At 38.7% G+C, this 16,892-nt stretch overlaps 1 protein-coding gene across 2 annotated transcripts in view; it reads left to right on the plus strand.

The window, feature by feature from the left end:
- zmiz1 (zinc finger MIZ-type containing 1) overlaps nucleotides 1-16,892 on the plus strand; it is a 124,936-nt gene that overhangs the window by 23,697 nt on the left and 84,347 nt on the right. For both annotated transcript variants that reach the window (XM_023341109.1, XM_023341110.1), the window contains exon 2: nucleotides 11,487-11,585. The gene's annotated coding sequence lies outside the window, so the exon portion shown is untranslated. The remainder of the gene's footprint in view (nucleotides 1-11,486; nucleotides 11,586-16,892) is intronic.

Here is a 16,892-nt window from a genome sequence, read left to right on the forward strand (position 1 = left end):
TTGTTCCATTAACTATTGCTAGTCCTTCAAAAAGGGACATAATGATTATGTATATTGAAAACTGGGAAAAGCAGACTATTTAAAATACGATGTATTAGTGCAGAAAAAATATGTGCAGTAACAGTGGAAATATTATTTAATAGTGTGTGATCATCTGGATGAGACACAGATGTTCTGTTGGAGTAAGTTTGGTACGTTCACCACTATTCCATGTTTTCTCTACTTGTGCATCTCACCAAAACCGTAATAATAAATTTGCAATCCTTTCTAGACTTACTATAATAATTTTTTAAAGAGCTTTCTGCCTACTTTATGTTGGCACAAAGGTTCCATTTAGGGGATTTCTTAATTTTGGTTAGTAATCACACCTAGCTGTGGCGAATGAACCAGAAAATGCAATTGATTTGTTAATTTATTATTTATTTATTATAAAAATAATTAATCACTTGATAATTTGATTATCTGAAACATGTAATTGTGACAAAAAGACAAAACAGAAATCTTTAAAGTGGAAAATACTTCTTTTAAAGCATTCTAATGTCGAGGGATTTCACCAACAGAACCTTTAAATTAGCTTAAATAATGTGCTGTCATTTATAGTGAGGGGGCTTGGAGCTTCTATGTTGCAAAGAATTAGCTTGAGCTGTGCTACACCAGCCTCTCCCCTCCCACTCCAAACCCTAACCAGCACTCAACAGTCAAGGAAGGCACGCCTCAAAGTGGATCAAAGTAATTCCTTCCTACCTCTTTAAACAGAGCAGCATGTTGACATGGTCCCAGTCACAAGCTCGATTGTTTTTGAAGGAGTAAAGTGGTGGAGGATGGTTCCGGCTCGTGGGAATGCAATCTACCTGAAAAGATATCCTGACATTTGTTTCCTAAACACCGATTGTCTGACTTTGTGCTAAAGGGCAGCAAGGATCCATTCAGTGGTATTTCTGTTGTGCACAGGCTAACGTCTATTAAATATTTTTTCTTTTATCTCTGCTTATTTCACATCGTTTTTACTTTGTAAGCTCCACTTTTTCACTTGATCACTCTTCTCCTCAGTTTGGGTGTCCTGTTCAATGGCAGTGCAGCAAGGCTCCCCGGCTAGCTATAGAAAGAAACCTTTAGCTCAGAAAGAAGAGAAATATTGTTTTGCTCAGCAAGACATAACGCCACAGATACATATCTTGGCCCCAGAAATATTTTGTCTTACCATGAGTGAAATAGATGTTTTAATGCTGAAATTCTGTAGGGCTGAGGTCGATTTTCTGTTGTTTTTCTACAGCAGGAAAGATGGACGGCTTATTTAAGATACACAAGGTTGAGAAGTGAAAATGAAGAAGTTTGTTTGAGTAAATACATATGCATGCATGCATGGTTGGGTTGAATGAGATACTCCCCAGATTGAATTGGTAATTATTTTTGGACTGATGCTGAGTGTAAAAGCATAATGTCTCCGTTGCGTGAAATGGCCAATAAGCCAACAACCTGGCAGCTGTTGTTTAGGCAGCGTTACCTTTGCTATGACATGTGAAGAGATCGCAGATGAGTCACCTGTCCAAGGCTAGTTGTCCGGGAAAAGTCGCCCATCTCATCTCGAGGGCGGGTTGTCGGCCGGGGCTATTAAGACTAATAGCAGCAGCCGGCGATAAGCACAGTTAAGCTGAATTCATGACCCGAGTGGCCAGAGCAGGCCGATCATTTCCACTTGTGTGTTTTTCTGCTGAGGCGTTTAATTTTCATCCTGTCCGGCGCTGTGACAGGAGAGAAACCAGAGAGTGTCAGAGGGAGACAGGAAAATAGAAATGGAGTGATGGAGCCTTGGGTGAAATATTGATCGGCGCAGCCCTGGGGGGAAAAGTTTTGCAACTGCTGGGTATAATTTGAGGCATGAGACTTTTTATTGCAGTGATTACTCAGATTCAGATCCAGACATCAAAGTTACATTTACAGTGATGAAACCAAATTAATTTTTAACTGTGGGAAAAGATCAATTTTAGATATGCACCAATCAGGATTCTTCTGGCTGTTCTCATCCAGTTGTTTTATATTTAACCTGCCAAAACTTGAACTTTTTTTTTTCAGAGAAATTATGCTCTGCAGGTTCTCAAAGAGATATTTCTCAGGTTTTCTAACTTATCTCTAATGCATTTAATCATTTAGTAGAACTAGGTGAGCAACACTACTCAGGCACTGCAGGAGTTAGTTTGCACTAAAAGTGTAAATCTAACTAATCTGGCATCAACAAGGCATTATTGTCTTCTTATCACGGGATATTTTATCTTTTTGGGAACCACTGGGTTGCTGCTTTGTGATTCGCTGAGCCACTATCTGTGTTAATTGAACACATGTACCCAATAAAGTGGCCGGTGAGTGCACGTTTCAGTGTTAACTACACATCCATCAAGCGTCTACTTCTCTGCCACCGAACCACATGGTCGGTGTTAGCCAATTTCCTGGAGATCACTGAAGGATGGCTTCCAAAACACTTGCGCTCCTCCTCCTCTTCCTCATTCTCTGCTTTTAGAGTGGCCCATTTAATGCATTGAAATGGTTGACCATTATTTACGTGGGGGATAAACAAAGAGAAGTGAGGAGTTGATGGTGTAATCCACTCTTGCAGTCATTAGGCACCGAGATGGAGGAGCCGGTGGATGCAGCCTCCTCCTCGTTGCCTCTCGAGCCGAACGCCTAATGGAAATGGGACTCATTAAGACACCTTATACTCCAACGCACCCAAGATCATGAGGAATTGCTAATTGATTGTCGTTAGCATTCTTGCAATGAGACGCTTCGCCTGTTTTCCCATTTGTTATGAGCAGCTTTGTTTTCTTCCCCTCCGTCTCCTTCTCTTCATTATTGATGTTTTGCTGGGGGTTTTTTTCTTCTTCTTTTTTTTTCCTCTTTGCTCGTTTGCGCCTCAAGAGTCTCCACCAAATGAGTCAACTGAACACTGATTAGCTGCAACAATCAGAAACCATGAGAAATCCCACACGCACAAATCTGTTTCTAATTCTGTGTTTAATCTGTCATTTTTATTATGCTCAGTAGGTAGCTGTGCATTCATTTGAGTTAACAATCTGGTCCAGCTAATGATTGTTTGGGCATGATATGTTCATGCCAAAAGAACATATCAATGGGGCAAATGGTAATGGGCTCCAGTCAGCATAGTCATGGTTGAGCTGAATTGCGTGTCAGGTCGAGATGCAATACTTATATGCTCTGGAAGGTCCTTCCGCTTTCCTCTGGAACCAGCAGATTGTGTTCATCTCAGCCTTTAATCATTTTTCCCCTCCCAGTAGTAATGCGCTCTCTTTTTACTCCCTGGATTCCTCTGTGTATATGTCAGCTCCCCCTCTTTTTTCTCTCCCATTGCTTTTTCTTTTTTTTTCTCTATTATGAGACAGAGGAGGCAATAATAGGGGAGAGAGATGAAGAACGGGGTTGAAAATGCAAATACAGGTTATTTCTTCTGACTTATCAGAGCTCATTACATGCTCCTCTCCTTTGCAGCTGGGTGAAGGATCTGCATTGCTTGTCTTCATTACTTTATGGTAAACTCTCCTGGGCACTCAGGCTGGTGATATTGTAAAGAAAAAAAATAATAAAAAGTCCAGGTGACCAAATAGGAATGTTTTGCTGCTGGGCAGAGAATTTGGTTTGCAGATGAAGAAGGGCCATGAAAGGGGAGGGACGAGACGGTTAGACGGTGAGGCTTTTCTTTGCTTCAGCGCTCTGCAGGCAGCCTACACCTCTATCTCTATCTCCCCCGTGGGAGTTGCTACCACCTTCCCGCTCTGATAGGGAAGCACTGGAAACAAAGGAAGAAAAACACAAGCACCCTCTCGAGCTGCTCTCGCGTTTGAAACAAGATATACTACAGAGGGAATAGTAGGAGGAGAGACAATATTAAAGCCATCAATTCATGCAGGACTCATGAGCATTAGCTCACTCTTGGGAAAATGGGGGGAACATGGAAAGTTAAAGTGAAACTCTGTTTTTATACAACTAAAGTCCTCTATTCATGATGTTGACGGCATCCTCTATTACTGCTGGGTTACTATGCGCAGTCTGGAAGAGTCCAGAATTTGATTTCAGTGTTTTCCATGTCTGGAGTTAGGATGGGAAAATAATGTGTATGATGAAATATTTGCATTGTCACACATTTTTCCCAGTTTAATTGTCTAAAACGGGAGTGTCAAACTCATTTTCATTTCGAGCCATTTCAACAGCATGAACGCCCTGCAAGGGCTGGTTGTGACAGAATATATTGATAAAACTAACCATTAGCAAGTTGTCAAAAATATTAATATAAAACTGCCTCTGTATTTAATGAGTCCTTCTAAAAGTTTAATAATTTTGAGAATTTTTTTCACATTGATGTAATTTGGCAGTTTATGCATAAAAAACGCTTTGATTAGAGAGATAAAATAATATTTATTCACATTTGTTATCTTGAATGATCTATTTATGTGGCTGTCTAGATTCCAGAGGGCCTCATAAAAACATATGGCGGTTTGGAATTTGGCCCCAGGGCCAAGAAAAGTGTTAAAGTTCTCTTCTTCCTTCTGTGCTGTTGTTCTTTCTTCCAACTGTCTTTATTTATGTACTTCTTCTTTCCTCCTGACCGACCTTCTGTTCTTCTTCCCTCCTTCCCTTGTGCCCTTACTTTTTCTTCTGCTTTCCTGCTTCCTTCTTTCCTTCCTTCCTTAGCTCCTTCTGTCTCTCTTTGAGTTATTACCCTTCAATGGTAGAAAAACCTATATTGGATGCTATTCCTACCAGCTGATGCTGGTAGTCATGCACAGCGGGAAGTAAATTACCTGCATTTGCATAAATAAAACATACAGTTGGTGGTTGCTGCGATGCTCATCTGGTGGCACACAACATGTATACAAATGCACCTTCTGCAGTTGAGTATCTTGGTGTATAAGGTGCATATGTGTGTGTGTGCTTCATCCTATTCAGTAATTACAGCAGCAGTGGTTAACTAGGCGCTTGCCTTTGCGTTAATCAGCTGGGAGTGAAAATTGGGGGGGGGGGTGACTGAGCCGAATCTCAGGCCATTTAGATGCCTTGTAGTTGAAGCTGTTATCTGTAAGCTTGTAATCATTACTACAATGCTGCAGTGACACACTTTATGTGGAAGTAACAGCTAAAATGGGTTAATATGGGCTTGCAGTGAAGCCAACAGTATGCTTGTTGTTAAATCCTGGATATGAAGGTTGAGTGCTTAAAGCTTTACACCTTGTTGTATTTATATTTGAGACTCTTGAGAATATTAATTGAGATTTTGAAATACAAAGGGAAGTAATTATTTACTCTGGTAACTCTTTAATTTCCACAAGGCAGTCAACATTTTCAAAGCATGTTACATGACAGACGGAGGTTGAAAGCTGAAACATGAAACAGAACAACTTTATTTTTGTATGTGCAGCTTCTCTCACTTTACTTCAACCTGAGTGAGCAGCAGGCATGTCTCCACAAAATGTAAATATGTCATTTTTTTAAGATTGCTTTTTTCATCTTTGTTCGTCCTCTAGTTTTACCTTTAACATCCCGGGAATATTGAGGATTAGACATACAGCGTTATGAACAATTTTGCCGATATCAATATCCAATGTGGATATATTGGACCAATAATTGATATTTGCCGATATTATATATATTTCCCCACCGTGGCTTTTCTGCTTCAAATACCACATGACCCACCTCTCTCTCAATCCTCTTCAAACATGAAAACAAATGGCAATAAGATGGAAAAAAACATTGGATGTCAAAACTGACATCCAAACTGACATTTTATTATATCAGTTTTACTTATGGCACTGATATAATATGTTAAAAAACCGTATCAGTCACATTGGCTGATACCAGTACTAATGCAGATATGTTGTACTTTTTACTACTGAAACAAAAACTCTACCCTTAGCTAACTCTACCCTCAGTATAGGTAAAGAGTGTTGTTGTTGGCACACACTTGTAGCATAATAAAAAGTGTCTCCTAAATAGAAAATCAACAGATTCCTGGCAATTCCTCTGTGCATTTACCCATAGGTGTGTGATTTTCTTTTTTTTTATCTCTAGAGTCAGAATCTCTCTGCTTCTTCACATTTATAATTAAAATGTCACTTAATTATCCAGTTTTAAAATTACTCCTATGTTTATTGGGGGAAAATAGTCATTCTAAATTGTTAAATAAATGTATTTTCTTACCATTCACTTGCTGTAAGGAACCTAAACAACTTGATTATCATTCCTTCGTTTGTCTTGCCACCCCCTCTTTTTAGAAAACAAGCTCTTTGTCTGATACTTGTGTGAAGCACAAGCTGTTTATTGTTTGATTTTTTTCCATGTCATGAGCAGCTGAACAACAGAAAACTGTCTTCACAAGAGGAATGTAACTTTTTAAGGTGAAATTGAGCTCAAAAGTTTCAGTTCTTGAATTTCATGAGATGATTAATGTGTTTTCTTTAATGTGATTCTGCTTTTTTTTTATTTCTGACTTCTCTGTCAGAAGCAATGTTCATGTTTTTCTTTGTGCATTCTTTTTTTCTAGCTCTGTTACTTTTTGTTAACTGTTTTCGTTGAGTGGACAAAAATCTCTCTGTCATCCTCCTGCTGCACATTTTGTGCATATTCTGCAAGCCCAATGCGCTTCCACATTTGCCGGTATTTGCCTGTTAAAATGCACATGCAGCGTACTGGACATAATGGCTCCTGCGAGCCGGCTGGGTTGACGGATGCCCTGTAGCTCTCAAGAGCGTTCCCAACAGCGCCAAGTGCAGAGCCAGGTGAGAGTTTCTCCCCAGGTGTCCCTCTCATGCCATTATCCAGGCTTGTTGGGGTGACGTCCATTTCTCACCGCCCCCCTCTGGGCTCAGCGGCTGGATTTTGTGGCCACTTTGCACCGAGCGACATGCAGCCAGTAAACGCTGCTGTTGCCTAAAGAGGTATGAGCTTGTCCAGCTCGGGTGGTTGCTGCAACAGAAGGGATTTTGACTCCATGAGGACCCAATTAAACCTGGGAGGGCCTCTCTGAAGGCATAATAACAATGATAAATGCACCTATGTGGGCAGCATAAAAGAGGCAGGGAGGAATGTTTTATTGTGCTGGCTTGTCCTGACACAATTTACTTCTGGCTTCCAGCTTTTTCCCGTGTAAGAACATTTTGTCTTATAAACATTTTGTTTACTTGACTTTCTTTCAAACATTTCCAACGTAGACTCTGCAGTAATGACTCCAATGGTAAATGAACAAATAATATGTATTTTCACATACATTTAATAAAGCAAGGAAGGATCAGTTACTGGAATGGAGATTGTTTAAAGTCCTTTTAATGAGACGCAAGTGCAGGATTGAGTTTTGAAGCTATATGGAGCATAGATTTATACATTTCTTCTGACACACTGTTACTGCGTACTGCCAGTCAGCTGGCGGAAATATTCTCAAACATTTTTTTTCCCCCTTGATTTAAAAAACAGAACAAAATACATATTGTAGTAACTGCAGGAGCATTTTTTTTATAAATGCCTCAAATGACTCCATGATTATACCATGATTTATTTATGTAAGAATACATCAAATAAAGTAATTGACTAAAAAAACAAAACAACAAGAAAGAACTGGTCCAAATGGGAACAAAGGGTTTAGTTTGGATAAAAGACATGTCTGCCCATCATGTCCCACCGATGAAAGGCTTTTTCACAAAGTGATAACACCTCTGCCTTTCTCAAGTCAAAAACTTGAGCGACGATGTGATCTATTAAAATAAGCGACTATTGTAAAACCACTGATGTTAGCACCGTTTTTTTTCTTTCTTTTTGGTGCTTCACTGATTTCTTGGTGCATCCCTACTGAAAAAGGAAACAAGTGATTGAATTCTGTATAGTTTATTTATGTGGCATGATTTCACAAAACACACAACACTCTCAAGGCACTTTAGATCAAAAAATTTAAAACGAGTCATATATACCAGCACCCAATGCTGAAGAAATAGGAGAGCCCTATGTGGATGGCAGATACAGATAACCAAATAGATGTTGAGAGAGTTATCACTGCTGTACTCAGTTGCACTGTCCAATTGATTCTAGACATAAAAAATGCAGTCAAGTTCAGATCATTGGCTTAAGAAGTTTTCTATATAAGGAAACCCAGCAGATTACATCAAGTCATTGACTTGCAGCTTCCACGCCTCCAGAAAGAGGATGTAGTGACATTGGACAATCGCCTGGGTTGCATCATTGACTTTGCAGCAATCCCTCATACTGAGCTTGTATGTAGAGACAGTGGAGAGGAAAAGTCAGTTTTAATAAGAAACACAAAGTGAAGGGAAAATGTGTATTATATCAACTTGCAGCCATTAACAGTAAAGTGTCTGGTTTGAGTCCATCGTCGATTTTTCTTGCCCTTTTTGCAAACACTGACACAATTGCCACTTTTGAGCTTACACTTTCATGCATAGATGACACAAAATAGGTGAAGCACAGTATCCAGAGTGCACCGGCAGGTCAATTACACACTTGCGACTCAGTGGGTTTTTCTCTGTCAGGTGGCAATTTACAGAAAAACTCCTTTAATTAGATAACAGGGCTCTGTATTTCAGATTTGCTCTCTGCCAGCAGTTTGTCAATTATTGCTTGGGGTTTGATACTGCCAGTCAGTCTTTGTCTGGGCGCTCTAGCCTCCCTCTCACTGCGCTGCAGAGCCGTGTTATTGTACTTAAACAAATCAATTCTGTTGCAGTTGGGCCTTTTTTTCCCCCTCCATCCCCCGTCATTATGAACTGTTTGCAGTGCAGAGCACATTGATTTTTCACAGACCTGGAAAAGCTGTTGATGAATAGCACCGAGGTATCTGGGGAGAATCTGGCTTTAAAAAGGAGGCACCCAGCTTCAGCCCCCTCCTCCTCTTCCTCGCTGTCGACCCATTGAGCCCGCCAGCACTCCTCTACTTTCTCTTTTCAGAGAACGCCACTTCCAGCAGGGGAGTAATGCAGCTTGAAAAATCTTGCAGTCATAAAGACAGAGGATTAAAAAGAAAGCACAAAGCGAAAGGGTACCGCCCTCTCTTGCCCGATGGGAAACTACACCTTGTTGTTTAGACAGTTGTTATATTTGGAACATTAGCCTTGTAATTTCAACCCAACCAGAGGAAACTTGGCTCTGGAACACAAATGGATAACATGTTGTTTTGTCACAAAGCAGACGACTGATGAAAAGGAGACTCAAACAGGACAAAATAAGTGTCGCTTCAAAACTCTCCTACAGGAAGCCAAGGCAAGCACCAGAAGGATATTTCATTTCCTTTTTGTTGAAATAAAATCTGAAATCTTTGAAAAGAAAAAAAATGAACTAAAGCTGAGTACAGTTTTTAAAAGGTTTCTGCTTACAGTTCTGATACCTGAAAAGCACAACCTGAACTTTTTCCCCATGAGAGGAGCTGGATTTACTATTGACTGGTCCGTTGCGGTATATGAATAGTATCATGCTGTTTCTTGAAGTTCTAACAGTTATTGTATGTTGTTGTTTAATATTTATGTTTTTCTTTGTTTAACAAGAAGTCATCTTTGTAATGCTTAACTTTACAGCAAGACAGAAATTAAGTAAGATGAACTAATTGATTTGGCAAGGATTGTAGTTGGCCATAGTTCCCTTGATAGGCTCTGATCTGTGATCAGGAATTCAAATACTATAAATCTGTTTTTTTTCTGTAATTTTTTAAATTATTATTATTATTACTGAAGTAAAAACTGTCACTGTTTCCAAACTATGAATGCATAAACTAATAACATGTATTCTGATCCACTTTTTTTAGTTCTATAAGAATCAGATAAATGTTAGGGTTGTGTTTTGAAGCATAAACAACAATAGTCTGATAACTTCTTATTTTTTGTGTATATGAATCTGCTATGTTTCTTCTATCAAAGAGTCTGGAGCACAAGGTTTCCTTTAATGTGCTGTAGTGCTTTAAAACAAATGGAAAATCATGAAATTGTCAAATGTCAAACGGAAGCCCAGACACTAAACAGTTTTTAACTAGTTTTGCTATACTTCCTGAAGCCTCTTCTGTCGTTTGGAAAAGCTTGTCATCAAATCCTCATTTCACATCACTGTTGTTTTATTGTAGTTATCGAAGGATCCTTACTGCTGTTAGAAGTATTTTACACTACTTGGATGGCTAGCTTTACTCACATAGCCAAACCGCTGCGTAATTTGTAAACATAAAAGTTAAGATTCATATGGTCTGTGGTATGAATTATGGTAAGAACAGTTTAAGTTGTTTTAGGAGCTGGTTTGGATGTTTGTGAAAAGAAAAAAAGAGTTTACTGGATGAACCATAATGATACCCATTTCTATTGAGATATAAAGCTGGAGTAATAACTTAACATCCTAATAGGGTTTTCTGTCTTTTACAGTTTGTATAGAAGCACAAAACTCGACTCGAAAATGTGTGAGTTTAGTTTCTGCCTAACTCATCCCAGTGCTGACATATATCTTTTAGCCGAGTTTGATTATAGTGATGTAATTCCTTCTGAATAATTAGTTTAAAAAGCCTCTTGGTCAATGTGCTGCTTTGCCAACTTTTACCTCCACTTGGGTCTCGTATGTTACCATTTTGTCCTATCTGCTTTCAATTTGTACCAATAAGCAAATTATTTTTACCCATGTAAAGAACTGCTTACCATTGTAAGTCCTTGTTGAAAGAAGATGGAGGTGAATTATCATAACAATACTCAAAACTCACATAAAATTTTATTTTCTTTGCACCGTATACCATTTCCACCCTTTTATGGTTTGTTACTTTTTGGGGGATTCTGGTTGACTCTTTTAAAATATGACAAATTAAATAACCTGGTGATAGATATTATTTATTGAAGATTAGAAAATGATTAAATTATAAAAAATATTATTTAATATGTTGGTGGTCAAACAAAATCTTCCATAGGTGGGTAAAAATTATTCAACGGTCAGGACCAAGCTTCCAATTACTGACATTGAACAGTATAAGACTAACCAAAAGTTACAAAATGGCCAAAGAGGTGAAATAATTACCAACTCACTGAAATACTCCTTTGGTCTTCACCTCAGGTATGAGTAATGTGCTGATTTTCGCGGTTTTAATAGACTAAAGCAAACTCCTTGACCATAGCGTTGGTCTGTTCTATCAGGTATTTAAGTCAACTAGGAGTGAATTGTGACAGTAACATTATAATAAACTTACTCATGTTGGATGTTTATGATGGCATTCTGATAGTGTGAAGTATCAGCCGCTGTTTTGATCCGTCCTTCATGAGCACAAGAGCGTGAAGGACCTTGTCCAACCAGGTGATGGTGGCCACTCATAACTCAAAGGCATCTGTAAGAAGTGAAGTCATGGAGTGGACTTGATTTTTCAGGAAGAAATATGCAAATGTGCTAATCTAGTGTTTGGAGACCAGTGAATAATGTCACACTGATTTATGTTTTTTTTTTCTTTTTGTCTTGATTTCTCTCAGGAACAAAAAACTTGAAGTGCTGGAGTGTTTCACCTCCTGCAGTGTGGATGGGTGGGGGGGTTCCTTGTGGTGAAAAATCAAGGATTAGAAACAAGACAGGTAAGTGTTTTTTTCTCATATTGTTTATGTTTTTAGTGCTACAAGGGATCCACAAATTTTAAATTTGATCCAGGATATACAATTGTTATTGCAAATGAATATCATCATAACTGCGTGCATTCTTTACATTTGTTACATACACTCAGACTCAGGTTCCAACACTTTTCCCCCTGGGTTATGCTCAGTTTTACCTATATCCTAAATCTTTATTTCTGATTTCCAATTGCGATGTTTGCAACAACTCTAGGGTTGCTTGAAGGATTGTGTATCTTCAGCCTAGTCACACCTTTTTTGTACTCTTATTTCACACCCATGTGTTGTCATTTTATACTTGTAAACAAACTATTTCATACTTATGTGTTCACATTCTCCTTGTAACCAGGTGAACAATTGAGCATCCTCCTGTGGGTAGATATTATTCATTGAAGTCACATAGCTCCATTGCATTACAGCACTCTGAGTAGATCACAGAATATTACTTTCAATTATTGATTGTCTACAAAATGGTACATCCCCAACATGGATGGTCAGCACAAAGTGTCCCATAGCAGATGGCTATTTTGTGCAACAGAGAAAGGATGCCCAATAGCCAGGAACTGGACAATGTTTAATGCCATGCTGTAACCGTAGCTGTTTCTGCTGCAGCATTCATGTGAACAAATCAGAAAAGTGAGACAGCATGTGCCGCTAGATATCCAATATAGATAATGGATTGAATGGAAGGCTGTTTGCACTGTTTTATTATCTTGATCTTTTAATAGATAAACATGATTTAAATTGGTATTAGACAGGTTGTTTGGCACAGTACAAACACCCAGTCTTGTATGCTTTCACTAGTCACTCCTTTACTTTTCAACCTGCTTCTCTTCTCTCTACTCCACACATTATCAAGTGTATCTTTAAATATATTTGATCGTTCTGATTATGTCAGTGCTTCTACAGTCGCTTTGTAAAAAAAACAACAAAATTGTTCAAACTAAAGTACTGTGAAAAGTTTTTAAGCCATAGCCAAAGGCCAGACTTTCTTTTAAAGAATTCAAAAAGTCTTCATCGATAATTTCTGAAGATACTTTGGACTTTTGCCACTTTTTTACCACCCTTTCTGAAATGATGATTCTTAGTTTTCTCAAAGTATATGGCTAAAAATTAGATGTGGTTGGCTGGTAATAGTTCACAAGTTTACAGATGGAATCAAATATCAAGCCTATTACTAAAACTGATTTCAGTGTTGTCTGTCAAGACAGTAATTTAAAACAACAAGAGCTTTGATTTTGCTGCCACATGTCAAAATTTCGTTGTTAATCATGTGATAGCTGCAGGTCGTATGCGGCCAGTGTGGGCTCTGCTGGCAGAACATGTTGATTTCATCAGGACCTCCTGGGGTGTTACACTGAGTAACAAAGTGCTTATGTTCCACATATAGTCCGAGCTTCCACACATGCCTGCAAGGTTATGAATATCCTTTAAATCAAGAAGTCACAATGTGCAATGTGTAGCTCAGTGCTTATTCATTTAAAAAAAAGAAAGAGATTTACTTATTGAAGTAAGTATGTATTTGGTTTGTCCAGCATATGATGCAACCCAGGCACGGATTAGGATTTAGGACATCCAGAATGTCCTAAATCACACTCACTGAATGTATCAGGAGGGTTAATCTTGATTAGAGCTGCCTGAATGCTATGAAATATGGTGCCCTGACAAACATCTGCCTGCCACACAGCTGAGTGGGATAAACCAAAGTACTTATTGTGGAAATGTCAGGCAAGGATAGGCAGTGATAGCAGGAGAGATGGTTGGGGATGTGACACTAATAGTGACATGACGTTGAGTGCTTCGCAGTCAGTTCTCTCGATGTTGGTGACAGACTCTTCCCCTCGCACTGGAGCCTTTGTTGTGGGGAAAAATATTTGAGTTTGATGGCATGGATGCAGTAAAGTAGATTAGTTTTTTTTTTTTCCCCTTTATGTTGTTGCTCAGGGTTTCACTGTAGTGAAAGGTATGGAATTTTGTTTCAGTAATTTCCAGGTCTGAATATGTATACAAAATAAAAACAGGAGTATGGAAGAATATTCCTAATTCCAGAGTTTATTCTCATTGTGTATAATTTATGTCCTTTCTTCCTACATTCTTTGTTTTGATATCCTTACCTCATTCTGCATGGCCTGTCTTTCTTTTCATTTCTTTTTTCTTAGCATAATTTCTTCTCTGCTTCTCTCATGTAGCTCATGTCTTTCTCTCCATTTTCTTTCCTCTGCTCCTTTTGTCCTTCAATCCCTAATATTTATCCTACCTTCATTGCTTCCTTGTATTTTTCCATTCCTTCCTTCCTCCCTTCTTTTTCCTTTCTTTATTTCCTTGTGTATTTTCTCTCTACCTTGTGTTCTTCATTATTTTTTCTTCTTTGTATCTAGGCCTGTCGCCATGAACAATAAATCAATTAATAGCACAATAAATTAAAACTATCGACCTCATTTTAATTATCAGCTTTATCGTCTCTTCCGGCCTTTTTCTCTTTCTGTTGATGATACTGAATGAAAAAAGGCTCAACTCCGGTGCTCTCCACTGACTCCTCCCTTCCTCATTTCCTTAGTGTAATGCCCAGCGCACACGACACGATCTTAGAGTCGTCAGCCGATTGTTGGCCTATTTTCAAAACCTGAGAGACCACACATTAGCCACGGTTCGATCGGGTTCCATCATGCCGTGTCCAACAATGGGCACAAAATAATGGCTACAAGTCCAGTTAACTAATTTTAAAACCAGGCAATCAACTGCGGTAGTAATTTTGCTCCAACTCCTCTCTTTGTCATTTCTATATTCTTTGCACGCAATGTTAAATAAACATTAATGTTGTTTCCACATATCATCTCCAATGTCCGCTGGATTTCGGGTTGCCCCGTGTCTGCTGTTTGGGATTCCCCTCCGTAATTTCCCCTCAGAAAGCACGGAGGAGAATCCACGCTTTCTGATTGGATACCTGTCACATTCAACGGGCTGCGTTAAGCTCCCAGTCGGGGAAAACCCTGATTTAGATCGGAGCAACGATCTACCATAACACACCACACACTGCAGGATGATCGGTTACGAAATCGCAAGCGACAATCTTAGTTCTAAGATTGTTGTAAGGGGGAAATCTGGGCAAAAAACCTGTAGTGTGAACTATTGCATCAGGTAGTCCATGTGCCCATCTTCTCTATTTAAATCTAATGATTACTGAAGGGCAATATAGTATACAGACTTCATAATCTGCACTCTTTTGGTTGAATGCAGTGTTTATTTCCACTTTGGCTTTATGTTGTTTAGGTTTTATTCAAGTAAATTTTTTTGTTAATGGAGATTGAGAATCCATTTTATTTTTGTTTTTGGTTGTTTTGTTTATTTTATTTATCAGTTTCAGTGTTAAGTGTTCTTTTGAAAATAGTGCATCTATCTTTGGCAGGAAATCACATGTATTATTACGTCATTTCCATTAAATCAGTGTAAAAAGGTATTCAAACAATATTATTGTTTATCGCAATCATTTTTGAGACAATTAATCGCTCAGCAAAATTTGTTATTGTGACAGGGCTATTTGTATCCTTCCTTTTTATTTTCTTCTGTCTTTCCTTATTTGTGTCCTCCTTTGTTTAGTTTCCTCCCTGTGTCCTTCATTCACCTCTTTTTTTCTTTCCTTGTTTAGGTGTTTTTCAAGTTGCGTATCTAAAGACTAGCCAATGTAGAAACACATGCTATAAATTCATGGGGAACTATTAGTATTATATTTCTCTCATAAACTTGAAGGACTGAGAACCTGAGATTGGAAAAGTCTGAAATTTCTGATTTTTTTTCTTTTTGTTTTTTACACGATTCTAACTGAAAAATGAACCAATTCCCTCATGATAATTCAGCTTATGGGTTTAATTTTTATCCAAAGGTTTTCATGGTTGGTCTCATTTTCTCTTTCTCTCTCTGGAAGCACTAATGAGTAACTGAGTTTCTCTGTGAAATGTGAAGGTGTAGACATTCTGCTAACTTCTCTAAAGGAAACAGGGGGAGAAAAAAAAGCCCTTCCTGTCAGTGGTCTCTCTGTCTCTCTGTTCTTGTGAGATCTGGAACTGATAAGTGAGAGGCCTCTGGTAACTGAACAGGAAGGATAGAGGGCCTGGCCCCAGAGTCCCAGCCTCTGCACACATGTCCACCACCCTGCTAAGGCAAACAAAGGGAGCAGAGCCTGCTACTTAACTTCAGGTTTCACAGTCTTCGAGCCTATTAGGAGGATAATCACCAGGGGATTCCAATGTCTGTGTGTGTTAAATATAGATGAAAGTGTTAGATGAATGCTCTGCAATTGTTGTTCAAAATTACCTTGACCTTTTTTCACATTTTTTCTATGTTACACCACAAATGTTACTGTATTTTATATGGGGTTTATTGTAATCAACAAGAATAACGTAAAGTGCATTATCATGGTTGCACATTTCTAGAAAATAAATATCTGAAAAGTGTGTCGTACATGGAGCCCTTTGCAGGTTTTTATCTGTAAGAAATTTTAAACCATGTTTTATTCATCTTCTGTTTTACAATTATATGGTACTTTCTTTTAATTTCTCAATTAAAGTCTCAAAAAAGTGCATGGGAGATTGTAGCTTTTTATTATGACAAATTGTAGAGAGGTTTATTAGGAAAAGACAGAACATATGTTTAGGACAAATGTTTCGCCAACATTAAGATCTAAAGCTGAGGGAACACTGACTGACTTGTCGAACATTATATATTCTGTAAGAGACGCTAGAACAACAACGCTCGATCTCAGTAAGGAATCGCTGCATAATTTGATCTCAGGATCTCACATGTAAAGCTTTTCTGTCTGCATGACTCAAAGGTTCATTGTTGCCGTTTATCAGATCGGTGAAGGCACACGACAAGAGCTGTGTTAGTAACTGGACTTAAAGAGATAACGCCAGGTTTCCTTCTTGCAGCTATCAAGGTGGGAGGGGGTGACGGTTCCTCATAACTTTGCAGTGATGGGGATTTTCCAAGCTATTCCAGCTCCTGCTCATCACAACTCCTTACAAGGCGGAGTATGTCAAAAGAAATATATTTCTAACCAGAGATGTTTCAGGGTGGTATTCCCACGAGAAAGCACAAGATAACATGCCAGAGTGACGCTTGAATTATTGGCCCATTAGTCACCGGAGAAAACAGAGAGGGATGAACAACATTCTCCTATTTGCAGATAGTCCTCCCTAAAGTACTATCCTTCTCTCCAGTCTTGTAGGAGCTGGAGGGTGAGGGTCAGAGAGCAGAGCCGAAGGTATCCTGGTGCAC

Source organism: Xiphophorus maculatus, chromosome 10 (genome assembly GCF_002775205.1).
Source record: "Xiphophorus maculatus strain JP 163 A chromosome 10, X_maculatus-5.0-male, whole genome shotgun sequence".
NCBI lineage: Eukaryota > Metazoa > Chordata > Actinopteri > Cyprinodontiformes > Poeciliidae > Xiphophorus > Xiphophorus maculatus.